Source organism: Centropristis striata, chromosome 6 (genome assembly GCF_030273125.1).
Source record: "Centropristis striata isolate RG_2023a ecotype Rhode Island chromosome 6, C.striata_1.0, whole genome shotgun sequence".
Lineage (NCBI taxonomy): Eukaryota > Metazoa > Chordata > Actinopteri > Perciformes > Serranidae > Centropristis > Centropristis striata.
In genome coordinates, this window is record NC_081522.1 from 40,779,905 (window position 1) to 40,807,084 (window position 27,180).

General features: G+C 37.8%; 1 protein-coding gene across 2 annotated transcripts in view; it reads left to right on the forward strand.

Annotated features, from left to right (window-relative positions):
* peak1 (pseudopodium-enriched atypical kinase 1) overlaps nucleotides 1–27,180 on the forward strand; it is a 134,072-nt gene that overhangs the window by 29,651 nt on the left and 77,241 nt on the right. Inside the window, exon 2 of one of the 2 annotated variants that reach the window (XM_059334529.1) lies at nucleotides 3,208–3,340. The gene's annotated coding sequence lies outside the window, so the exon portion shown is untranslated. The remainder of the gene's footprint in view (nucleotides 1–3,207; nucleotides 3,341–27,180) is intronic. The other variant, XM_059334530.1, reaches the window with a different exon arrangement.

Below are 27,180 nucleotides of genomic sequence, written 5' to 3' on the forward strand. Positions count from 1 at the left end.
AATGATAAACAAAACAATAATAACAAAAATAGCTGATAAAAATTAACTTAAGAACTGATATCTAGACATTTAACATGGTTTTATTGATAATAACCAAAATCATTATCAATTGTTTGTTTTTATTGGTCATTATAGGTGTTTTTTTGGTAATTTTGTGTCTTATTTTGGTTATTTTACATTTATTTTGTGTCTATTTTGGTCTTTATACGTCATTTTTGTTCACTTTGTGTCTTTTTTGGTTCATTTGTGTCTTTTATGGTCATTTTGCCTCTATTTTGGTCATTTTACGTCTTTTGTGGTCAGTTCGTTGTTTTCTTCAATGCTTTTTGTATATTTTTTAAATATATTTCTATCTTTGTGCCTCTCTTTGTGCCGGCTGTCCTGACAAGCCAAACCCTGTATGAATAACATGGACTGATTGATGAATCCACATGATATAAGTGAGTTAGTGGCAGGTATTCAGCTGACAGACTCCCACCTCCTGGTCTCACCTCCTGGTCTCACCTCCTGGTCTCAGCTCCTGGTCTCACCTCCTGGTCTCACCTCCTGGTCTCACCTCCTGGTCTCACCTCCTGGTCCCACCTGCCTGGTCTCACCTCCTGGTCTCACCTCCTGGTCTCACCTCCTGGTTTCACCTCCTGGTCCCACCTGCCTGGTCTCACCTCCTGGTCTCACCTCCTGGTTTCACCTGCCTGGTCTCACCTGCCTGGTCTCACCTCCTGGTCTCACCTCCTGGTGTCACCTCCTGGTCTCACCTCCTGGTGTCACCTGCCTGGTCTCACCTCCTGGTCTCACCTCCTGGTCTCACCTGCTGGTCTCACCTCCTGGTCTCACCTCCTGGTCTCACCTCCTGGTCTCACCTCCTGGTCTCACCTCCTGGTTTCACCTGCCTGGTCTCACCTCCTGGTCTCACCTCCTGGTCTCACCTCCTGGTTTCACCTCCTGGTCTCACCTCCTGGTCTCACCTCCTAGTCTCACCTGCCTGGTCTCACCTCCTGGTCCCACCTCCTGGTCTCACCTCCTGGTCCCACCTCCTCCCTGCTGGCTGCAGTATTACTGTTGGATCAGACATGAAAGCTCAGTCATGTTTAGCAAGTGGACGCTCTTAAAATAAAAACAGAAAGTGGTCCGGTGTAAACAGGCTGGCTCCTCTACAGCCTCGGCCCTGCTCACACTAACAGCTCCTTATATAGCAGCTGAGTGAGGCGCTGCAGCAGCTTTAGTCCCTGCTGCTGACTCACAGCGTCTAATGAGGACCGGGACCACGGGACACTCGGGACAGTCGGGACGTTTACATGACACTGGGAAAAGATGAATTATTGCCTTAATCCAGGGGTCTCAAATTACCTGCAGGGGGCCGCTGGAGGCAGTATCACAATGACCAAAGAAAGACACAAAATTATTAAAAAAGATACAAAAATATTTTAAAAAGACACAAAATGACCAAAAAAGACACAAAATGACCAAATAAGACACAAAGTTACTTAAAAAAGGCACAAAATTACCAAAAAAATGACACAGAATTATTAAAAAAAAACACAAAATTATAAAAAAAAGTCACAAAATTCTTAAAAGAGACACACACAAAAGACACAAAATGACATAAAAAAACGTAATTACTTATAAAAGAAACAAAATGACCAAAAAAAGACACAAAATTACCAAAAAAGACACGCAATTGGCCCGCGGGCCGCCAGTTTGAGTCCCATGCCTGAGAAAGAAGACACAAATATTAACTATCCTATTTTGTCAAATTGGTGTTTTTTCCAATGTAAATTATTATTTGGTGACTCTAATAAGTCTCAAATGTTAAAATATGTGATTTTCTAATGTAACCTGGTGGTTCTAACAACTCTTTTAAAGTTAAACCTTCAAAATAAGATAAACATAGTGACACATATACTCACATTGTTCATTTAGTGAATCACTATTTGTATCACTACTCTTCTAATGCACAAGGTCATTTTAGACCCATGTGTGTAAACTTGATGTAATAATACAAAAACTATTTTTCTTCATAAAGTATGAAAGGAAAAATGGATATAATGATCTGCTGTAATAAAAAAAGAAAGAAGGTGTTTATATGTTGCGCATCAAAGGTTTAAAGTGTTAAGTTGAGCATTTTTGTGAAGTGCATCAGAGGAAACTGTAAAATATTTAGTATTTATTTATGTATTCTGTATTCTGATATAGCCTAAAAATATTGCAGTAACATTTTATATTATAATATTAACAGACCTCCACCTCGCTGTCACTGCTGCGTCTCTCAGCCTCGAGTCTTTCTACTAGAACAGATCTCCAAAATCTGGTTCCAGTTCTGCTAAAAATCTCTCTCTCTCTCTAAACCTAAACCTGTCCTTTTGCTTTTCCTGATTTTCTGTATTTAACATCTAAACATGTAATTGTAACATTTTGTCTATATGTGAATTATATATATATTTCTGTGTTACTTATATATGTGTTACTTATTATATATGTATATATTTCTGTGCTTCTCTTGATTAAATGTGAATAAGTGTGCAGTATATGTGACCGTCCTGACGGTTAAAATTACCAAAAAAGAAAAGAAAAGAAGACACAAAATGACCAAAAAATACACAAAATTATTTTAAAAAGACACAAAATTACTTAAAAAAAGACACTGGCACGAATGTAAAAAAAAAAAAAAAACAATATTGCCAAAACACAAATACAACTTTTTCCATATATTTGGACAATACACAATAACAGTAAGATATAAGAATCAATAAAACTAAATATATACATTTCATAAAATATATGTGTGAGACAAATCATTGACAAATATACAATTCATTAAGTAAAAATAGTCAAACAACGACAATATATCAATGTGTCAGATGCAATATTATGAGTCAATGTATGTATATATGTGTGTGTATATATATATATAAGAATCAATAAAATAAAGTGGATACATTTCATAAAATATATATAAATAAAATGTGAGACAATAATGTGAGACTCTCTCTCTCTTTGTAACACTTTTAGTGACATCAGAATAAACCTGTCCTTTTGCTTTTCCTTCTTTTCTATATTTAACATCTAAACATGTAGTTGTAACATTTTGTCTATATGTGAATTATATACATGTGTTACTTATTATGTATATATTTTCCTGTGCTTGTCTTGATTAAAAGTGAATAATTCTGCAGTAAATGTGACGGTGCTGTCTCTCTCTGTGTGCAGCAGAAGAAGCTGCAGCCTGCAGACGCCCCGCGGCCTCCACTCACTCTGATCTGGGACTCTGAGGACTCTGAGGACTGTGAGGACTGTGAGGACTGTGAGGACTGTGAGGACCTGGAGCTGCTCAGCCTGCCAGGTAAATCCTGTTTCCTGTTATTATGTGCAGAGCTGAACCTTCATTATGCTGCTTCACTGCATGCCGTCATGAGTCAGAGTCTACAGGTAGCAGAGATAAAGTGATTCTTCAGAGAGTTTGTGTCTGTAGGAGCTGCTGCTGTTTAACTTCTCACTGTTCATAGAGCTCTGTGGAGGTTGGTTGGTTGGGGCAGTGGGTGTTTAGGGGGAGATAGCAGGTCACTAATACATGCATCATAGAAGAGGTTGATATTATCTGAAAGCTGAGAACCTGAAGGTTTATTAGGGATGAAGCTCAGCACTGTGTGTCAAGTTGTTCTGGTCAAAAATGACTTAATGAATGGATTATTTATTTATTTATTGGAGCCTGTTATGTTGAATAAAGGGTCGTAACATTAAACCTCTGATGTCCAGGAGATTTTGGTTCAAATTTGTCAACTTCCTCTGCATTAACCCTTTGAAGTTTGGGGCTATTTTGTTGGGTTTTGACTCTTTTTTTTTCATTCAACCTCACCTGATTGTTATTTTGTCATTTTGGATCAACATTTTGAAACACACAAAAACACACCAAAAAAAAAAAAAAAAAAATACAAAAAAAACATGCACACAAAATTACAAAAGACACAAATAAAAAACATACAAAAAAACACTTTTTTATCTTTACAAAAAAAACATACACAAGAAAAAACACACAAGAAAAATTACCAAAAAAAAACCCATTAAAACACACAGAACACACATAAAAAACACACAAAAAACACAAAAACACACACAAAAATGAAAAAAATACAAAAAACACAGATAAAAACACAAAAACACACAAAAAAAACAGTAAACACAAAAGATTGCATTAAAAATCTTGAAACGCACACTGCAAAATCTGCAAAATCTCTGCAAAAAAAGTAAAAGAAGTCATGCTCCGGAGCTTTCCTGGACTCCAGAGGGTTAAAGTTAAGACTTTATTCATACTGTATTTCAGTATACAAGCAGCTACAGCTTCACTCTCTGCCTCAGCTGGTTCTGATGTGATTTCCATATTTATCCCTCTGACTTTGAATAATATTTGAATCATTGTGTAATACTCAGGCAGACCTGGTGAACTTATGTGTGTTTTTAGTTTCTGTTGTTGATCTTTGACCTGATAAATCTTTATTCTCATGTTGAGCAGCCAGCATGCGTTGTGTTGTCCATGATGTTGAGCTGTTCCTGGCTGCTGAGGCGTCTGACGGCGTTTTTAGTGAGCTGACTTCATGTTGGAATGCTTCCCTTGTTACAGAATGATTGTTTTTAGTCTTTGTGTTGCTGGGAAATGATTTCATCCCTCCTGACTTCATGACCAAGTTATTTCAGTAGTTGTAGCTCCGAAGCTCAGCGTCTATTTCTGTCCGTGTCGTGTTTTTGTTGTGTTTCTGTTCTTATTAGCGGCTCAGAGACGAGCTGTGATGTGTCGTCTCACTCACTCCCTCTATGTGTTTAGAGCTGTTGACAGGACATATTTCCTCCGTCCTCCTCCCTCCTGACACCTTTCATCTGTTTTATCTGTTGTTGTGCTGCAGGAACACACTCCACTGATGCTTCTACTCATCTGTCTGTCCTCTATGTGTGTTTAACCCCATTACTAAACAGCTGGGACGCTGTAAAACCTACATAAAAACTGACTACATTTCATTCAGAACGAAAAACCTGTTTTTATCAGTTTGAACGTCAGATATCTGTCTTTGTTCAGTTGAATGTCACTCACAACGGATTCACAAGGGATTACATTTTGTTTGTATTCTGTTTTTATTTACTTTTTTAGAGTCAAGGTTCTGTTTTCATTTCTATCATTGAGTTGCTTGAAAAAGCACATTATATTTTCTCCGCTGGGCTTAATCCTGGATTGTATTCTTCCGTTTCTTCTGTGTTTTTCCTCCCAGAGTTTTGGTCTCACATACACTAAAAAGGTATCAAATCGAACGGCTCGGCCATGACAAGTGTGCTGCGACTTTTCTAAGGGTTTCTGCAAACGGTTTTCAAATTATTCGGCAAAAAAAACGCCAAAAAATCCCCTAATGTAACCCTATGGAGAGGCTAGAGTGGATGACATCATCGCTAGAGTGGAGAGGGAGAGAAAACATTTTCAAAAACGCAAAAAAAAAACGAGACCGCAGATGGCACACAATAATTTATACATAGAAACAGCACACTGTGTTTGTCACGTGTTTTTTGGAGCAAGGAGGCGAGATGTGACAAAGTTTGTTTTGTTTAAAAGTGGAAATGTTCTGGTCCGTTAGGTGGTTCTACGGGTCCTTTAGGTGGTTATTGTGGTCCTTTGGGTGGTTCTACGGGTCCTTTAGGTGGTTATTGTGGTCCTTTGGGTGGTTCTATGGGTCCTTGGGTTGGTTCTAAGGGTCCTTTAGGTGGTTATTGTGGTCCTTAGCATTAACTGGAGCATTAACTGATGGTATTTTTTGCAAAAACAAAAACAAAATGTACGTTAATGACCTCAGAAAACTGAGCAGCAACTCCTTGGAGTGTCCTCCTGCAGCAGTCTCTCCCAGCTGCAGAGCCGGAGGGGATGTTAAGCCTTAGCGTCTAGTCTGCAAATTGCTAACAGGCTAACAGTTAGCTCTGTAGCAGTACAGTGTGTATGTGTTAACAGGCTAACAGTTAGCTCTGTAGCAGTACAGTGTGTATGTGCTAACAGGCTAACAGTTAGCTCCGTAGCAGTACAGTGTGTATGTGCTAACAGGCTAACAGTTAGCTCTGTAGCAGTACAGTGTGTATGCGCTAACAGGCTAACAGTTAGCTCTGTAGCAGTACAGTGTGTATGTGCTAACAGGCTAACAGTTAGCTCTGTAGCAGTACAGTGTGTATGTGCTAACAGGCTAACAGTTAGCTCTGTAGCAGTACAGTGTGTATGTGCTGCTGCTGCAGGAGGTGTTCACTTAGCGATCTCTGTTTACAACAAGCACCAGACACTAAAAACTGTTCCTGTTGTTTGTTTAAAAGTAGTGCAATAAAAATACAGATGTTTTCCCTAACATGATGAATAATCGGGATTAACAATCATGATTACAATATTGATCAAAATAATCGTGATTATCATTTTGGCCATAATGGTACAGTTCTACTTTGAGGCTGCTGTGTCCCGGCTGTCAGTCTGTGAGGTCTCTCCTCATTCTGAGGTCTAATTAGCGCCGCAGCAGGATCCCACATTCATCTGGACGGACTTTGAAACGTCCGGAGTGTAATTGGACGTTGTGGCCGCTCGGCTGAGTCCGGAGCCGCTCCGTGTTCTCTGGGAGAGTTTCACTGGCTTGTTTTTGTTCTAATTATCCTCTAAGTGCTGATTCACTGATACCGAGGTCATTAACTTCAGTGTGTTCAAGAGGACTCAAGAATGTGTCCTGGGTTTCCTCTGGGGGGCTTCATTAGTGAGTGTCTGGGGTAATAATTATCCATGAATATGAGATGCCGTGCTGTTTATTGACACTCCTTTAGTGCAGATTGCATCAGAAGAAAGAAGGAGGACTTAATGATTCTGTTTAAAGCTTCTGCTCCGGTTTGAAACGTTCCAAAAGCATCCTGAGAGGAACAGTTGTTGGTTTGTTTGGTTTTCTACACAACAGTAAATGATCTCAGTTCTAACCTGTGAGGCTGTTATATAGAGAACAGGCTCTAATTCATAGCTTTCACCACATTTACTCATGATTTTGCACATTTTAACCCTCAGAAATCTTGGGCTATTATGTCTGTTATAAATGCTGTTAAAAAGTCTTCACCATGTCATGTTTTTTCAGTGCAACCTCACCAATATGTCCTGATAATTAATTTTTTAATCTTCTGGGGTCTATGATCAGATAACATGGCTTTTTTTAAAGCGCCGTAACAAAAAACGAGGTCATGTGGATCTGTTGTCGACTTCACTCCAAGTTACAGACTTAAAACTTTCTCCAGTTTTTTGTTTGACATTCCGAGGTCATGTAATTGTCATTTCATGTCATTTTGTGGGTTTTTTTGGTCATTTGGTGTCTTTTTAGTCATTTTTACATCTATTTAGGTCATTTTGTGTCTTTTTTAGTCATTTTTACATCTATTTTTGGTCATTTTTTGTCTTTTTTAGTCGTTTTTACATCTATTTATGGTCATTCTGTGTCTTTTTCAGTCATTCTTCTGCTGTCGACTTCACTCCAAATTACAGACTTGAAACTTTCTCCAGTTTTTTGTTTGATGTTCCGAGGTCATGTAAAACCAAGATATGATCGATTTAATTTGATAATACAACAATATTTATTCAAGTGTAAAAGTAGGATGTGACGAGGCAGACGTGGCATTCTGTAAAAATGGAAAAAAGTGCTCTAATCATCTAACACTGTTCATGTTTTTATGGTATTTTTTATGTATAGTTTTATTATATTTGAATTTTAACTTTATATGTTCATATTAGCATATTTGTGGTTTTTATTGTCATAAATAGTAAAAAAATGTCTCAGATTTCATGATTTTTGTGTATTTTTGGGCTCAATATGTTAATAAAGTGGGTTAAAGTGAAAGAATAATATTCAGATCATGTTGAAGTTGTACTGAGAAAGAACCAAATACCAAACATGAGTATAGTAAATATGATGTGGTATATAAAGGGTGAATAGGCTCAGAGCCCAGAGGGTTAAACACAAATAAAATACTATACTCATATATATATATATATATATATATATATATATATTTATATATATATATACTCATATACCACATATAGTACAGTATATAAAGAGCAAATAGGTTGGTTTTTTTTGTTGTAATTTTCTTTTTTTAGCAATTTTGTGTCTTTTTTTCGGTCATTTTGTGTCTTTTTTAGTAATTTTGTGTCCTTTTGGTCATTTTGAGTCTTTTTTAGTAACATTGTGTCTTTTTTTGGTCATTTTGTGTCTTTTTAAAGTAATTTAGTTTTTTATTGTCATAAATAGTCAAATTTTTATCTCAGATTTCATGATTTTTGTGTATTTTTGGGATCAATATGTTAATAAAGTGGGTTAAAGTGAAAAAATAATAGTCAGATCATGTTGAAGTTGTGCTGAGAAAATACCAAATACCAAACATGAGTATAGTAAATATGATGTGGTATATAAAGGGTGAACAGGCTCAGAGCCCAGAGGGTTAAACACAACACAAAAAAACACAAAAATCAATATATTGAGTCCAGAAAAAAACTATCGAACGATAAGTCGATACAGTAATTATTTGAATCTTTATATCTGGTGTGGATCTCTGAACCCTCCTCAGGCTGCTGCTGCTTGGTCTCCAGCTGCTTTAATCTTCTGAGCAAACAGAAGTAATAAAGAAGAGAAACTCAGCAGCAGAGTAGAGTCGAGGTCCATCAACCAGCCTCGTTCTCTCTTCATCCTCTGATTGTGATGTTAAAACCAACGTGGTGAGAACACTTTAAACACACCACGAGTAGAAGAAGACCTGGCTAGTCTGATCCAGTTTTCAGCATTCACAACATACTTCTGTTTGTTTGTTTGTTTGTTTGATTTCTGGAGCTGTCAAACAGAAACATGCAGGAACACGAACACAACTCGCTTCTCTACACACTTTTATACATATGTAAATATATATTTAGACATTTATCTGAAGGCTGAAGTAGGGCTGCATAATTATGGACAAAATGATAATCACGATTATTTTGATAAATGTTGTAATCACGATTAAAATGCAATTGAGCGCAATGTACTTAACCATTCAACTGTCGTAACAAAGCTACACTGTAAAAAAAAATCTGTTTAATTTACGGTAGTGTGGTTGCCAGAACTTCACTGTAAAAGATACACTGAGTGGGTTTTCTACTGTAAATTTAAATGCAAATATCAGCAAAAACTGTAATTTAGACCGAATAATCCCGTTATTTTTAGGATAATTGTGTCATTCATTCACACATCATGGTATTTATCCACTAACTTTACATGGAAATGTTGTATTTTTTACAGCAAAACTGTGTGTTTCTTCCAGTTTATGACAGAAAAAGTTTTGTGCTATTCTTTGATTTACGGTAGTTAAAAGTGTCTACTACGGCCCTATTTCTGATGTAATCTGACAGAGTTTTACTGTTATTTCTACAAACATTTTTTACAGTGTATGCTGCTAAGGGTATTTATAGTATATAAAATATATCCCGCTAATAGAATATTAGAGAAAATCTAAACTATGATAACTCTTCTTAGGATTACTTAAGATGAATTCTACATAAATCTGCTGCTGACTGGCAGCGTAATGTTTGGAGAAGTGAAACCGATAATAAATTGAGTTTTAATTGCTATAACAGCTGTAAAATCTGCTCCAATATTGAGATTTTTGCCCAAAAGATAAGTGGAAGTACAACTTTTCTACTTGTTTCTTTCATAATTTATCTTTAGAATAAAGTCACGTCACGTTAATGTAGTTTGAAAGATTCCAAGACAAGATAGAGAATCTGTTTCTGAGCCTCATCTGCATAAAAACATGAAGATAATCTGATCTGTAGATTATCAGCTGCAGATAAAAGCAGACTGGATGAGTTTTGTGTTGTCTGAGAGTGTGTAAACGTGTGTGTGTGTGTGTGTAAACGTGTAGATCCATCATCGTTACACTCTGTCGACTCCGGAGCTCTTTAAGTTGCTGCTCTGATCGATCGCAGCAGCGTTCCCGCTCTGATAAATGGATCAGGAGGAGCTGCTCCTGTTTCCTCCTTAACAAAGAGCTCTAACAGCGTCTGGTTATCTCCTCCCAGTAAACAACCAGAGTTCCCATCACTGTTATCCTTCATAAGGTCACAATCAATGGAGCCGCAGAGAGAGAGTCTAAAGTCAGCGTGAAGGAGAAAGATAGACGTCTGATAGGACCCGATCACGTGATCAGCTGGAGGTCAGCCGATCAATAAGTGAGGGAGGATTCCCATCACAGTCTGGGTGGAAACCAGCAGCTGCTGCAGTTCCCATCAAGACTCTCTCAGGGGACGAACAGCAATGTCAGACTTCTCTTTGATTCTGTCTTCGGCTTTATTAGATAGTGATGGAGAGAACGCCCCGAATACTGAACCTCTTCTCTTCTTTCGCTCCATTTTGTTTCTTTTTTAAGTAATTTAGGTTTTTAGTCATTTTATGTCTTTTTTGGTCATTTTGTTTCTTTTTAAAATAATTTTGTGTCTTTTTTTTTTTAAAGTAATTTTGTGTCTTTTGGTCGTTTTTTGTCTTCTTTTGGTCATTTTGTGTCTTTTTTTGGTCATTGTGATGCTTTCTCTACACCATGAGTCTCAAACTGGCGGCCTGCGGGCTAATTGTGGCCCTCATGATGATATTTTGTGGCCCCCACCTTGATATGAAAGTTTAATTTGAGTTTTTGTGTGTGGAAGGTCCTTTTATTTACTTTTTTTTTGGTAATTTTGTGTCTTCTTTTAATAATTGTGTGTCTTTTTTAATCATTTTGTGTCTGTTTTGGTAATTCTGTGTCCTTTTTTTTGGTCATTTTGTTTCTTTTTTAAGTAAATTAGTTCTTTTTTCTGTCATTTTGTGTCTTTTTTGGGTCATTTTGTGCCTTTTTTAAATAATTTTGTGTCTTTTTTTTTTGTAATTTAGTGTCTTTTTCAGTCATTTTGTGTGTTTTTTGTCATTTTGTGTCTTTGAGTCGTTTTTTTGTCTGTTTTTGGTCATTTTGACGCTCTCTCTAAAGCATGGGTCTCAAACTGGCGGCCCGTGGGCCAATTGTGGCCCTCATGACGATATTTTGTGGCCCCACCTTGATATGAAAGTTTAATGTGAGTTTTATATGAATGGCACTTTACTGTGTTGTGTGTGGAAGGTCCCTTTATTTACTGTTTTTGGTAATTTTGTGTCTTTTTTGTAATAATTTTGTGCTTTTTTAAATAATTTTGTGTCTTCTTTTAATAATTGTGTGTCTTTTTTAATCATTTTGTGTCTCTTTTTGGTAATTCTGTGTCTTTTTTTTTTTTGGTCGTTTTGTTTCTTTTTGAAGTAATTTAGTTTTTTTCTGTCATTTTTTGATCATTTTTGTCACTTTTAAGGTGATTTTGTGTCTTTTTTTTGCTCACTTTGGGTGTATTTGTCATTTTTGGTGATTTTGTGTCATTTTTTTGGTCATTTTGGGTCATTTTTTGTAATTTTGTGTCTTTTGGTCGTTTTTTGTCTTTTTTTAATTTTGTGTCTTTTTTTGGTCAATTTGTGGGTTTTGTTTTGTCAATTTGTGTCTTTTTGTCGTTTTCTGTCTTTTTTGGGTCATTTTGTGTCATTTTTTGATCATTTTTGTCACTTTTTGGGTGATTTTGTGTCTTTTTTTGTTCATTTTGTGTTTATTTGTCATTTTTGGTGATTTTGTGTCTTTTTTTTTGTCATTTTTGGTGATTTTGGGTCCTTTGGTTGTTTTTTGTCTTTTTTTAGTAATTTTGTGTCTTTTTTTTGGTCAATTTATGTATTTTTCAGTCTTTTTTACATCTCCAGTCATGGAAACTAATAATTGTAAGAGCTCCTCCTCCCCCCCCTGCTGCTCCAGTTGTCCTCGGTCCGTCTCGGCTCAGTTATGGCAGGAATGTGGCGTTGCATGAGAAGAGCTGGTCCTCGCCGTGTCGTCCAGCGAGACGCTGAGACGTGAAGCAGCGTTCCCACGCAGCAGCAGCGCTCCTCGTCCTCCGCTCAGCGCTCAGGAATGCTCTTATTTACTGACTTTCCTCAACAGTTTTACAGGAAGTATCACAGAGATCTTCTCTCTGAAGCTCTCTAAATAAACCCATGCTCCACTTTATGGGTCATCATAAATTAATAAGTCCTTCCACTTCAAACCACCAGCGGTCTCACTCTGTTACTTCACATTATTATTTTATAATTAATGACTCGGGGGAGGAAACACATCTGAACTCTTCTCTGCAGACACTTCATTTAGTTAGACACTTTGAAATCAGAAACAGTAGCGTCATTTAATGTTTGATATAATTACATGGAAACTTAGTTTAACCCTCTATGGTCCGCATTATGATGCCAGTTAGGTAATAAGTGAAATATACTAAACACAAGCATAAAATAAGCACAAAATTCTGGTTTTAAGGTGAGATTAATTAAAAATGTAACTTTTTACAGCCTCAAAATAAGTGAAATATACTAAACATAAGCATAAAATTCTGGTTTTAAAATTAGATTAATTAAACCACTAGGTGAGGTTACCGCTAGGTGAGGTTACCGATAGGTGAGGTTACCGATAGGTGAGGTTGCCTCTAGGTGAGGTTACCGTTAGGGTTACCATTAGGTGAGGTTTCCGCCTGGTGAGGTTATCGCTAGGCGAGGTTACCGCCTGGTAGGGTTATCGCTAGGCAAGGTTACCGCCTGGTGAGGTTATCGCTAGGTGAGGTTACCGCTAGGTGAGGTTATCGATAGGTGAGGTTGCCTCTAGGTGAGGTTACCGTTAGGGTTACCATTAGGTGAGGTTTCCGCCTGGTAAGGTTACCGCAAGGCGAGGTTTCCGCCTGGTGAGGTTATCGCTAGGTGAGGTTATCGCTAGGTGTGGTTACCGCTAGGTGAGGTTACCGCTAGGTGAGGTTACCTCTAGGTGAGGTTACCGCTTGGTGAGGTTACCGCTAGGTGAGGTTACAGCTAGGTGAGGTTACCGCTAGGTGAGGTTACCGCCAGGTGAGGTTACAGCTAGGTGAGGTTACAGCTAGGTGAGGTTACCGCTAGGTGAGGTTACTGCTAGGGGAGGTTACCGCTAGGTGAGGTTACCGCTAGGTGAGGTTACTGCTAGGGGAGGTTACCGCTAGGTGAGGTTACAGCTAGGTGAGGTTACCGCTAGGTGAGGTTACCGCCAGGTGAGGTTACAGCTAGGTGAGGTTACAGCTAGGTGAGGTTACCGCTAGGTGAGGTTACTGCTAGGGGAGGTTACCGCTAGGTGAGGTTACCGCTAGGTGAGGTTACTGCTAGGGGAGGTTACCGCTAGGTGAGGTTACCGCTAGGTGAGGTTACTGCTAGGTGAGGTTACCGCCAGGTGAGGTTACCGCCAGGTGAGGTTACCTGTGTATACTGCAGGAGGGATGTTAAACATGTCGTGATATAGCCTTTATTTTTAAACTTTTCTAAAGTGATTTTTCTATTTAAATAAATGAATAAACATTTAATGTAGCCCTTAATTAGTTGTTTTTGTCCCACTAATGAATTAAATGCTGACTCATCTATATTTAACACATTAGATTTATTACAAATCCCTTAAAACCAAGAGGGCTTCACGACCCTGTTGGGAATCACTGCCCCAGAGGGTTAAATCAGTCAACAGCTGCTTCTATGATTCAGTGGAATGTGTTTGTCATTTTTCCATAAGGAAACAATTTCTCTCCGAAAATGACATAACCCTGGTCATCCATCGTTTCTGTTTGCAGCGCTGAGTGATATTAATCATCTCACAGTAAATATTAACAAGCAGTAAAGTCACAGAAGACACACAGAAGTTATTATTATATTTCTTTATGATTTTCCAGCTGCAGTCGTCACAGGATGCAGATAAAGTTCACAGTGAAAACTGATCTGCTGCTGGTTTTCTGTCCAGTAGAGATCAGAGCAGCTGTAGAGGAGGAGGAGGAGGAGCAGGAGGAGGAGGAGGAGGAGGAGGAGGAGACAGATCTGGTTTCTGTCACACCATCAGTTTGAGTTTGAGATTTATCGACTCGTCTGCTCAAAGACTTTAACTTGATCTGCAGGCCGACCTCCTGTTGTTTCACTGTTTAGTCAACCTTGTTGTTCCTGAAGCTTCAAACAGGCTCAAAGATCAGCTGTTCCTACAAATCCTCCCTCCTCCCTCCTCCCCTCCCCTCCCCTCCTCCCTCCTATCTCCTATTTTCTTCTAAATGGGGCCATTATTTACACTATTAACATCAGATTGTCTTGAAGAAGATGTTTTACTAGTGATTGAGACCATAGTGTTGTCCTAAAAACATTTCTGAGGGAATAAATCAAGTGACAAGTTTTCTAATTTTGCATTGAAATGAATGGAACAAAATGCTTCTGCAGCCTAACTCAGCGCCCCCTGCTGGAATTTTTGCTAGAATGCAGCTTAAGACACTTCCTGGTTTGCCTCCTGCTCAGACCAGGAGGTTGGCGGTCTGGTGTAGGTACCAAAATCGTCTCGGGGTCCTTCGTCTGTTGCTTACGTCACACAAAAAGATTGGCTGTAGTCATAGCAACGCTTGCCTGTTGGCTAAACCAAATGTACATAACATATGAGAATAATTGTGTTATGTATGTATATGTGTATATATACACAAATACACATACAGATAAGTGAAAGATAGCTTACAAGTATACATATATATATATATATATATATATATATATGTATATATATTTATATATATATACTGATCATGACTCATGTATCAGGATCAAACCGTATTTATTTTCTCTCTCTGGTGTTTCACACCTCGACACACAACCATCAGGATCAGAAATCCTTTACTGATTAGAGAGAAACCAGACGGAGCTCTCTCTGAGTCTGACCTTCCTCTTCCTCTTCCTCTTCCTCATCCTCTTCCTGCACAAACACATTTCCTCGGCGGCGAATAATAATTTGAGCAGCTCAGTCAGTTAGCGGCGAGGAAAAGCTTCCGTGCCTCCATGCATTATTGATGAGTATGAAAATTGAGCCTGTGAGCTGATAGGTCATCTTTCATGTGGAGAACATTTGGTCCCCCGGTTCTCCTCGGGCTCCTCGGCCCTCCTGCTCCTCCTCCTCCTGCTCCTCCTCCTCCTGCTCCTGTATTGATCATCTGCGCTCTAATTCGACCCGTTTCATTCAGAATAATGTGCCGTCTGTGTGCCTGCTGCCTGGGAACCAGAGAGCCTGTTTACTCTGTTAGAGGGTCAGACGACCCCGCCGTGATGTCACCTTCTCTCTGTTCATTCTGATGAATCTCTATTGGCCAGTTAAAGTGACAGAAAGAGTCTCTAAATGTTCTGATCACTGAGTTTACCTGAATGCATCAGATTAATCTGACATTAAAGTCACTTTGACTTGTTTTGTTCGTGTTTTTTAGGTGATTTTATATCTGCATTTACTCTAATCCACTAATAGTGCAGCAGATAAACAAACCAATGGTGCATTTTAAGACTAAAGCGGGAACTTTTCAGCATATAATCTACAGACCAAAAGGTCTTTCAGACGTGGAGGCAGTTTGTATTTGACCCATTTCTGATGCAGGACACCTTATTATTCTCTCAGTGAGACGCTGGTCCCCAACCGGATGTGGCTTTTAACTCTTTAAACGTAAAATATGTCATTTTCTGCAGCCCTTACAGTCATTTTCTCCTGTTAGGATTCCTCCAGTGTTCATGTTTCAGGAGCAGAATTCTCCACAGAAGTCTACTGCTCTCTAAAACAAACAGAGCTGCTCATTAAAACCAGTAGAAACACTGAATAAAGTAGTTCTACTTTAAAAATCAGTGTTTTTTCCAATCAGGTTTGGTTTGCTGGCGGAGAGGCTGCTAACGTTTCTCTGATAACTTCACATCCAGAATGCTTTATCCGGTTCAGATATAGACCAAAAGAGCTAAAAAAATGTACTGGATAAAAACTCACTTCCTGTCTGTCTGCAAGAACACAAGAACACTGCTGATAAAATGATGGTTTTCTGGATGGAGTCTGGTTCGATCCAAGTTATGAATCAATGTATATCATGTATTAGGAAGGTTTTTTAATGGATTGTTGAACAGTTTAAGGAGTTTTAAAGTTAAGTGAAAAATTCAGATCATTTAATGTATAAATCAAGGGGTGTTTTTCATGTAATTTGGTCAATTTTATGTTTTTTTTTTGCATTAATTCAGTCTGAAGCCAAAATAAAGTGATTTATCTGTGATTTAATGTGAATAAATGGATCTAAAGGATGCAGAAATAACTGCAACGTGATGCTGATGTGGAAAAAGTCTGAATTGATGCTTTGTCAGGTCTCTCTGCTGTTAAAACGATGGTTTTCCGGTGTTTGACTCAGCATCTTGCAGAGATCTGAACTCTAATGTTTTTTAGTTGGATATGAAATTAAATTTGACAATACAAGTTTAAATATATTATGCGTTTATATTTTTCCATCACAGCATTCAGTGTTTATTTTGATACTTCTTCACCAGTTTGTCTGAGCTTCAGAGTTTAATTTCAATCCAATCTTCTGAATATTTGATGTAATTCGCTGCAACACATTCATTAAAGATTTCACTAAACTGTGATTTGAAGTATAAAAGGAGTCAGTTGAAGTCAGTATTTGATTCTCCTGCTGGAGGAGAAGCTGCCAAAACAAAATCACATCAGCTTCATTCTCTTCATCCATCACATTATCATATAACCGTTCAGTTAAAGCAATCAGGAGGTGAGCGGCTGCTTTCCTAATAAAGACGGACAGAGAGCAGACAGAGCTTCGAGCTGATGCATTCAGCTCATTAAAGATGCTGGGAGGAAGATTTTCTGCAGCAACGTATAAAAAATAAAACATCATTATTCTCTCAAACTCAAATTACCTGGAGGCCACTGGGGGCAGTATCAAAATGACCAAAAAAGACACAATATTACTAAAAAAAAGACACAAAATAAAATAAAAAAAGACACAAAATGACAGAAAAAACTAAATTACTTAAAAAAGAAACAAAATTACCAAAAGAAGACACAAAATTACAAAAAAGACACAAAATGACAGAAAAAAACTAAATTACTTAAAAAAGAAACAAAATGACAAAAAAAAGACACAAAGTTTCGAAAAATTTTTACAAAATGTCCAAAAAAGACACAGAATTATTTTAAAAAGACACAAAATTATTTTAAAAAGAAACAAAATGACCAAAAAAGACACAGAATTACCAAAAAAAGACATAATTATTTAAAAAAGACACAAAATGACACAAAAATACATAAAATTGCCAAAAAAGACACAAAATGATTTAAAAAAAGACACAAAATTACAAAAAAAGATACAAAATGTCCAAAAAATACACAGAATTACCAAAAAAGACACAGAATTATTTAAAAAAAGAAACAAAATTAGCATAAAAAGTATTTAAAGGGACCTTCCACACACAACACGGTAAAGTGCCATTCATATAAAACTCACATTAAACTTTCATATCAAGGTGGGGGCCACAAAATATCTTCATGAGGGCCCCAATTGGCCCGCGGGCCGCCAGTTTGAGGCCCATGGTGTAGGTCATTAATGTGAAACCTGCAACATGTACGATATGACTGGTGATGGTTTTGAGATCCAGGAGGACATGCAGAGCTTTTATTTTGAAGGCCGTGGCTGCAGCAGTGTGTGATGAAACAGCCGGAGGACGACTGAATATTTAGGTGAAATGAAATAAATGAGTCAGTTGGTGAATAAAACAGTGATGAGGCTGCGATCGTCACCTGTCTCTCTCTCTGAGGAACCTTGAGGAAACAAAGAGGAATCTGCTGTTGTTTCCAGCAGAATGAGGAGTGACATGTGGAAATGTTTTCTAAACTTCTCCGTCAGCTCTGATAAAAGACCAGATGATGATTGTTTCCCTGCAGAGAGAAACGGATTGATCGTCTCCGTGTTCCTGGTTGCCAGGAGGCCACAGAGCCAGATCTGTCTTCAGACGCCAAACGGACACAATGAGATGAGATTTTAGAGAAAAGTTGGCGGGAGACGGAGGAGAGTGGAAACTATTTTAGGAGAGGAAAGTAGGACAGGGTTAAAAAAATAAAATATCTCTCTCCAAATCCACCAAGGTGGAAAGGAAAGTTGGATGAATCCCTCGTGAAGTTTATTTAGTTTGTTTCAGAATCAGAATCAGAAGCCGACACCAACACTGATCTGCTGGGAAACATTACGGGCTTATTACGGTCTTTATTTGGTAATTTGTGTCTTTTTTGTCATTTTTTGGTCATTTTGGGTCATTTTTGGGTGATTTTGTGTCTTTTTTGTCCCTTTCTTGGTAATTTGTGTCTTTTTTTGCCATTTTTTTGTCATTTTGTGTCATTTTTTGGTAATTTTTGGTCATTTTTTGTGATTTTGTGTCATTTTTGTGTCATTTTTGGTCATTTATTGTGATTTTGTGTCATTTTTGTCACTCTTTGGGTGATTTTATTTCTTTTTTTGTTCATTTTTGGTGATTTTGTGTCATTTTTGGTGTATTTGTGTCCTTTTTTGGTCATTTTGTGTCTTTTTTTGGTCATTTTGTGTCATTTTTTTGGTCATTTTTGGGTGATGTGTCATTTCAGGCACTTTTGGGGTGATTTTGTGTCTTTTAAGTTCATTTTGTGTACATTTTTGGTCATTTTTGGTTATTTGGTGTCATTTTTTTGGTTATTTTGTGTATTGTTTTGGTCATTTTGGGTCATTTTTGGGTGATTTTGTTGGGATGTATGAGTATCTGTATATGTGGAAGTTTGACTGTGTAAGCCTGAGAAATAAATATGAATACCAATTGATGAGGTTGTGTGTGATCTCACCCACTGCATGTCACAAAAATGGGGCTCGTATCACATCATCTGTGAAATGAGATCAGTCCTGTTTTTCTTTCTGTTCAATGAAGATCTTCATTGAACAGAAATATTCATGATGAACAAAGATGAAATGCAGCTTCAGTCTTAGAATCTGTAACATTTCTGTGTCACATTCAAACCATCCAAGTCCAACAGAAGAGTTGTGATGAAGAAAAGATAAACTTTGATTATAACGAGTTCTCCTCGTCGTTATCAGACCTGGAGGTGGTTTCTGTCCTGATGAAGCAGCTTCATCCCACCTGCTGCTCCTCTAAACTCGTTATGAAGGAACGAGACGAGCTGAGAGATATATACAGTTCACTATAGTATATATACAGTATTAGAGTTTTATTGTGGGGATGTGACAGCAGCAGCAGGTCGGACTAATACACCACACAGAAAATATGTCGACATCAGTTTCGATTCAGATTCAGCTTTTTGGTCATTTTGTGTCTTTTTTTGTCATTTTGTGTCATTTTTTGGTCAGTTTTGGGTGATTTTGTGTCGATTTTTGTTACTTTTTGGGCGATTTTGTGTCTGTTTGGTTATTTTTTGGTCAATTTGTGTCATTTTTTGGTCATTTTATGTCATTTCTGGGAGATTTTTGGGCTCTAAAAGAGTTTAAAGAGGAAATAAATTATGTAAATGGTGGAAGTGGAGTAGTCAGGAGGACGACGTGACGACAGGAAGTGACATAGTTCAGTAAAAACCTGATGCAGGAAGTTAAGAGAGGTTTGAATCAGATGCTGACCTTTGGCCTCACACGGGGCACCAACACTGATCTGATGGACAGTTAACGGCTTTTGATGACTTTGTTGGGTAATTTTATGTCTTTTGTCACAGTTTTGGTAATTTTGTGTTTTTTTTAGTAAATATATGTCTATGTCTCTATGTCTATGTCTTTGGTAATTGTGTGTCTTTTTGTGTCATTTTTGATGGTTTTGCGTAATTTTTGGTTAATTTTAACCCTAAAATTTAAACCTTTTTCCATAATTTTCCATAATTTTTCGGTCATTTTGTGTCTTTTCTGTGGTTAATTTGTGTATTTTTTTTTTGGTCATTTTTGTCATTTTCATGCGATTTTGTGTCATTTTTTGGTCATTTTGTGTCTTTTTCTGTGTCGTTTCTGTCAGCACTTCTCTAAGGTTAAGACCAAACAGTTTCTGTTGGGCTCTAAAAGACACTTTAAAGAGGAAATAAATGATGTAAATGGTGGAAGTGAAGTAGTTAGGAGGCGACAGGAAGTGACATAGTTCAGTAAAAACCTGATGCAAGAAGTTAAGAGATGTTTGAATCACATGCTGACCTTTGTTTTCCGTTCTCCTGGTGAAATCCTGCATCTAAAATATTGGATAGATTCGTAGTGGCAGCCTATATTATCATCATATCAGTGGCATAAAACAGTGTTGTTTATCACAGTAGTCCCTGTTGGAGCTCAGCTGCTCTCATGGAAACTAAAGGAAACTTCCAGAATCAGTGAAATAAACGTCTTCTTGTTGTTTCTCGGCTCTAATCTGCAGATAGTTTGTTCAACATCAGTTCCATATAGCAGCATCATGTTGTTCATCTGCTCCTCAGGATGTAAACAGACTCTCATGCTGTTGTTGTTGCTCCTGGAGGTGAAATGTGTTGAGGATCATTAGCTGCAGCAGCAGCTTCTTCATCTACAACACATTTTTTAATATTTGTGGGTAACGATGAAGCTGAGACACGGCTCGTTAGAGACGCTGCTCACACTGATTTATCTTCAGTCTGTCACCATTATTGTTGTGTTTAGTGTTTAGTGTTGGACCTGTAACTCTGTAAACCTGAACCCTGTTCTCTGAGTGAACCAGAGTCACATCTTCATGTCTGTGTCACATGGTTTCTCATTGTTGTCAGGGTGTAACGTGATCCGTCTCTAAAGCCTCGTGGCCTCGTCCTCACGGCGTGGCGGCGTCCTGTTGCTGCACGTCTCTCTCAGCTGCTGCAGGAATGTGAAGCTGGTGGAGCTGACATGTTTCTAGCAGGCTGGCATCAGACTGGGAGCGTCAGACAGAAACACAGATATAAGCGTCAGATTTGAGTCTTAAGCTGCGTGACCGATAACACATCTGCACACATGCGTGCAGATCTCTCTGCAGCGCACACTTCAGTTTGATCTTCGTGCACATATTCAGCCACCGAGTGAAGCATAATAAGTGACATAGTGCAATAAAAAGCTGATACAGGAAGTTAAGAGATGTTTGAATCACAAGCTGCACTTTAGTAAAACATGGACACCAACACTGATCTGATGGGAGACAGTTAATGGCTTATTTGTAGTTTTACGTCTTTTTTTGGTAATTTTACGTCTTTTTTTGGTAATTTTTTGTAATTTTTTTGGTCTTTTTGGGAGATTTTATGTCATTTTTTGTCACCTTTTGGGTGATTTTGTGTCTTTTTGGTCATTGTATGTCTTTTTGTCAATTTTTGGTTACCTTGTGTTTTTTTTGGTCAATTTATGTCTTTTACGGTCATTTTTTATTAGTTTTTTGGTCATTTTGTGTGATTTTGTGTAATTTTTGTCACTTTTTGGGCAATTTTGTGTCTTTTTGTTCATTTATTGGTCAATTGGTGTCCTTTTTTTGGTCAATTTGTGTCCTTTCTTGGTCATTTTGGGTCATTTTTTGGCCGATTTTGTGTCTTTTTGGTCATTTTGGGTCTTTTTTGGGTGATTTTGTGTATTTTTTTGTCCCTTTTTGGGTGATTTTCTGTCTTTTTCGTAATTTTTTGGTCAATTTGTGTGTCTTTTTGTGTAATTTTGTGTATTTTTTGGATCATTTTGAGTCATTTTTTGGTCATTTTGGGTCTTTTTTTGGTCATTTTGGGTCATTTTTGGGTCATTTTGTGTCATATTTTGTCACTTTTTGGGCGATTTTGTGTCTTTTTGGGCGATTTTGTGTCTTTTTGGTCATTTTTTGGTCAATTGGTGTCCTTTTTTCGGTCATTTTGTGTTTTTTCCGTCTCCCTAATATCAGCTTCAGCTCCAAAAAGCCTGTTTTGTTTGGGCTCTGAGAACTAATGAGTGTTTAAAATCGTCTTTCATAAAGGAAAAAGAAGCAAAAAGAATAATTTCAGTGTGAAAATGTGAGTTTGTTTGTGTTGAAACTAATGAGAGGACATAAAAAGCTACAGCATTATTTTTTTTCTTTCCACACATGAACTGAAATGTATAAAGCGTCCTTCCTCCTGCAGCCTGCTTCCTTCCCTCTCTGACTGTGTACCGAGCTGCTCACTGACTCCTCATTATTTGCTCCTCGCTGAATATTACCAATCTCACTTCAAAGGGCTAATTTGGTCCTGTCGAGCTATAAATAGCAGCGTGGCGGAGCAGCGACTTCACTCACTCTTCTAATGTTCATGTCTATGCATCGAGTCAGTGATCAGAGGACAGACCAGGACTCTGTCATGAGACATTAAACTGTCTGTCTCAGTCACTGTGTCACAGCTGCAAACTCATCATTTCTTTTTTAAACCGATAATCTGCCACCTGCAGGAAACGTGGATCCTTCTGTTTTGAGCTGTTGGCAGCATAACATTTACACTGTAAAAAAGGTCTAAAAACCAGATCAAACAGTAAATCTGAGGGAAGTGATCTTGCTGCATGGACGGATAATTTACCTTGACAAGATTTATTAAATTAAGATTATTAAATCTAGAAATAAGCATGTTTTCGTCATAATTTTTCGTCTTTTTTTTGGTCATTTTGTGTCATTTTATGGACAATTTGTGGAAATTTTTAGGTCCTTTTGGGTTATTTTTTGGTTATTGTGGGTGATTTTTGGGTTATTTTGTGTCATTTTTGTCACTTTTGGGCGATTTTGTGTCTTATTAGTCAATTTGTGTCATTTTTGGGTCATTTTGTGTCATTTTTTGGTCAATTTGTCTCCTTTTTTTAAGATTTATTAAATTAAGATTATTAAATCTACAAATAAGCATGTTGAATACTTAAAATAAGAAATTAACTCTTCAAACAAGATAAATTATCTAACACTGAGCCGTCTCTTAACACTGATGGGTGTTACGTCTTTTTTGGTTATTTTGTGTCTATTTTTAGGTAATTTTGTGTCTTTTTATTGGTAATTATACGTCTTTTGTGGTCAGTTTGTGTTGTTTGTTTTATACATCTATTGTTGATCATTTTGATAAATTTTACATCTATTTTTAGTCAATTTGTGTCTTTTTTTGATCATTTTTACATCTATTTGTGGTCAATTTGTCTCTATTTCGATAATTTTGTGTCATTTTTTGGTGTGTGTGTGTGTGTGTGTGTGTGTGTGTGTGTGTGTGTGCACTGCAAAAAAGGTGTTTAGTCTAATACCAGATAAAACAGTAAATCTGAGGGAAATGATCTTGCTGCATGGACAGATAATTTACCTTGACAAGATTTATTAAATTAAGATTATTAAATCTAGAAAAGAACATGTCAACAGATACATTTAGGAGGCTTAAAAAAGCCGAAAATGCTGGTTTTAAGATCAGCTTACTTAAAATGTAACTTTTTTCTGCCCCAAAATAAGTGAAATATACTAAACATCAGCATAAAATAAGCATAAAATGCTGGTTTTAAAATGAGATCATTAAAAATGTAACTTTTTACAGCCCCAAAATAAGTTAAAAACACTAAATATAAGCAATTACATATTTTGTTTTCTTACTTTTTTTGCCGTCCTGCTGTCTGTCTGTCTGTCTGTCTCTCTGTCTGTCTGTCTGTCTGTCTGTCTGTCCGTCTGTCCGTCTGTCTGTCTGTCTGTCTGTCTGTCTCTCAGGGTGTTTGAGGCTCTTCTCAGGTTCTTATCAAGTTTTTAATCTGCTGCAATCAGACAACATGATCCGACTGTCAAGAGCTTTTATTCTCCACTTAACAATCATCATCACCTCTTATATCCTTCCTGTCCTCTCTCTCTCTCTCTCTCTCTCTCTCCTTGTTTTTGCTCTGGATGTAGTTTCTTGTGTTGTTCGTTGATCCTCTGAGAGATTCAGAGAGTTTGTAAAATGTTCTCAGCCTGCAGAGAAACACACAGTTTGACTCTTTCTGCTTATTTCTCGATAAGCAGACATTCATAAAATCTAGTTTTTAAACTCTTGACCTCTCCTCTCTGCACCTCCTCCTGTCACCTCCTCCTGTTTAACCTGTGACTCGGTGCTTCCTGGTCCCAGGTCTCTTCAGGTCCCGTTGCTCCGGTTTCAGGCTTTCAGATATCCGTCTGTGGTGAATATTTGATGCGTCTGATCTCTGACATTCTGCCACTGTTACTATTTAATAAGATCAAATGGATGTTTGAAATATTCATTTAAAATCATCACTGAGAGGTGAAAGCACCGCGGCTTGTGTAGAATTTAATTACTGTGTGAATTATGTAATATGATATAATATGTGAGAGGAGGAGGACTCAGCAGCAGATCATTCACAGCTCACATTATCTGCTTCCTGCACTGATGACCAAGTCAAGTCCCAAGTCAGACAGTTTGAGTCTCGAGTCCTTTTAACAAGAGTCTAGTGGACGTTTCTCTGCTGCTGGTGAAGAATGAAATAGAGACTTTCTGCCGGCCGACAAGGTTTTTATTTTCTTTGCAAAGAAAAGGCAATTTAACAGGCGAGCGGTCAAAGTGAAGAAAGACCCAGAATGAAGGGAAAACTGTTCAATTTATGAACGCCCCCTAAGATGTGGGTCACACCCCTAATGTTCATCGGGGGTACCAGCGTCAACACCCTACAAAATGATATCTACACATCATGATTTTAAACACAAAGAGGACCTTTCCAGGTGTGAAAACCTCATCTAGACATCACATTTGCAACACAAAGAGCTTACGCGTGCATGTGTGTGTGTATCTTTAACTGTAATCACATCAAAGATCAAAGGCAATCAGAGCAGAGCAATCAACAGAATTAACTGCATCTGTAGAATGTTCCGGAACAGTGACAGCAGCCAGAGGTGGACAGACTGGAATTTCTGGCCTCGAACAGAAAGCATTTTTGGCAAAACCATAATACCTATCATTGATCCGACTTCACTTTGAGCGTCCTGAGTTCTTCCTGAACCTCTACATATGTTTTTTTAAAAGAAAAATGAAAAAATAGCTTTGTTAGAGCGATCTAAAAAAGCGTACATCTCCCTTTTTCAGAAATCTTCCTGCGTTTTTAATATGGGAGCCAATGAGGCTGTTAGTGGTGTTGGTGGATCATCTGTGTGTCCTACGCCCAAACTATAACTCTGACAGCTTTACCAGAGGATTGTGAGGGAGAAGACTAATTTTCCTACGTTTCTATGTATAAATTATTTCTGTAGAGTGGAATTTGCGGCCTGGAGCGCAGTTTTCAAATTAATTTTTTGACAGTTTTTTCTCTCCCTCTACACTCTGGCGATGACATCACACACTGTGACACCAACATTCCGTGCAATACACACCCATTATAATCTCAGAATTTCTCCAAAAATGATCATGGTCATTGAACAGGGATTGATAAAAAACTATATGACCTAACGAAACGTGGATTAATACACCGATACACAAGACTTGTGTCTACTGTTTAAAGTTTAAATGGAGTCTCTAGGTGAAATTATGCCGGAGAAGTAGACGTTTAAAAATCTCCAATTATTGTTCTTTTTCACTCATTTTTTTTCGGCCGTCCCATTCACTTCAATGCAAAATTTGGCTCAGCGCTATGTGATCTTTGCTTCATACAGCTTATGATTATCTTCCTGGGCTGTGTGTTTTTATGATTGAACAGTGTAAATGTTGAGTGTTCAGGTGTTTATAAGCAGCTGTCGGGTCGTCTTTATATTCAGGCTGTTTCTGGGATATGCTGCTCGTTATATTTGACTGTATTAATGTCTCCATGATGGTTTTCCATATTTCACTTTGACATGAGAGAGAGGGATTCTTGTTCTTCTGCCTCAAACTTTTAATGCATGAATCTGTAAAAAACACTTGAGTTCAAATAAAAGCAGCAGCAGAAATGGATTTCCTGTGAGTTAATTGCAGCGCTGCATACAGACAGAGGGGAGAAAACAATTGAGTGCTTTGCCATTATCACTTTGAGTCACCCGGCTCCCCGAGCTGGTCCTGGCTGACGCTGAGCCCTTTCAGACGCTTTGATCCTGCTAATAATTGTTTGGTGTGCGGCTGCAGAAGGAGGGCAGATTGAAAAAGGCAGCAGCAGAATGCAGCGAGCTGATAAAGAGACGGAGGAGAGGACGAGCTGGAACGCTGTGTGCTGTGGGAGTCTCAACAACCCTGTGTTGTCCTTCCCAGACAGTTCTCTGAATATGAAACAGCAGAAAAAAAAAAGAAAAAGGCCTCCAGGCTCCATGTGAGAGCAACACAACCAGCCAGAACCACATTCCTGCTCCGGGTAAACAATGGAGTCCAATCTGAAGCCTTCACTGGTTAACTCTCATCCTGCCTGTATTCACCACTTAAAACATGTTTAAATACCATGTTGGTATATTGTTTTCACCTATATGACCTGATAATAATAATTTATTTTTTATTCTGACTTACTGGATCAACATTTAGAACCAAAAAGAAACAAAGAAAAACCAACATAAATGTGATCTTGTGATTGTGTGTGATCCTGTCATCAACTCTGGTTTTTATTCTAGTGGGACTCTGTTTGATTTGGCTCTGGTGTTTAGCCCAACAATTATGGTCATTTTGTGTCTTTTTCAGTTATTTTGTGTCTTTGTAAGTGTTGTTGTGTCTTTTTTTTGTCATTTTGTGTCTTTTTTTGGTAATTTTGTGTCTTTTTTTGGTAATTTTGTGTCTTTTTTGATCATTTTGTGTCTTTTTTTAGTCATTTTGTGTCTTTTGGGGCATTTTATGTCTTTTTTTGTCATTTTGGGGAATTTTTTGCCCATTTTGTGTCTTTTTGTGTCTTTTTTGGTCATTTTGTGTCTTTTTTAGTCCTTTAGTCCAACATAAAATGTGATTTTGAATCTTTTTTTTAAACTTTCAAAACACTATCATGCTCAATAAAGAATTTTAAATGTGTCAAATGTGACCAAAGGTGTCAAATCTACCATATAAGAGGGTTCCATCCAGTTCTATCATTTGATACTAAATCTATTTGAGCTTGTCTCCAGTTTTACTTGGTATATCATCATCAAACTGAAACTGGCCTCATGGAGTTTACAGCCAGAACTTTAGAGGTAAATGTACAGTAGGGCTCCACGCTGCTTTGTTTTCTAGTCTGATGGAGGCAACAAGTCTGGACTATTTGGATACTTTGGACACTCCACAGGGTTTAAACAAAGAGTCAGTTACTGATACAGAATACATCGTTTTCTCTGTCGTTCCTTATCTGCTCTCTGCCGTCCTCTG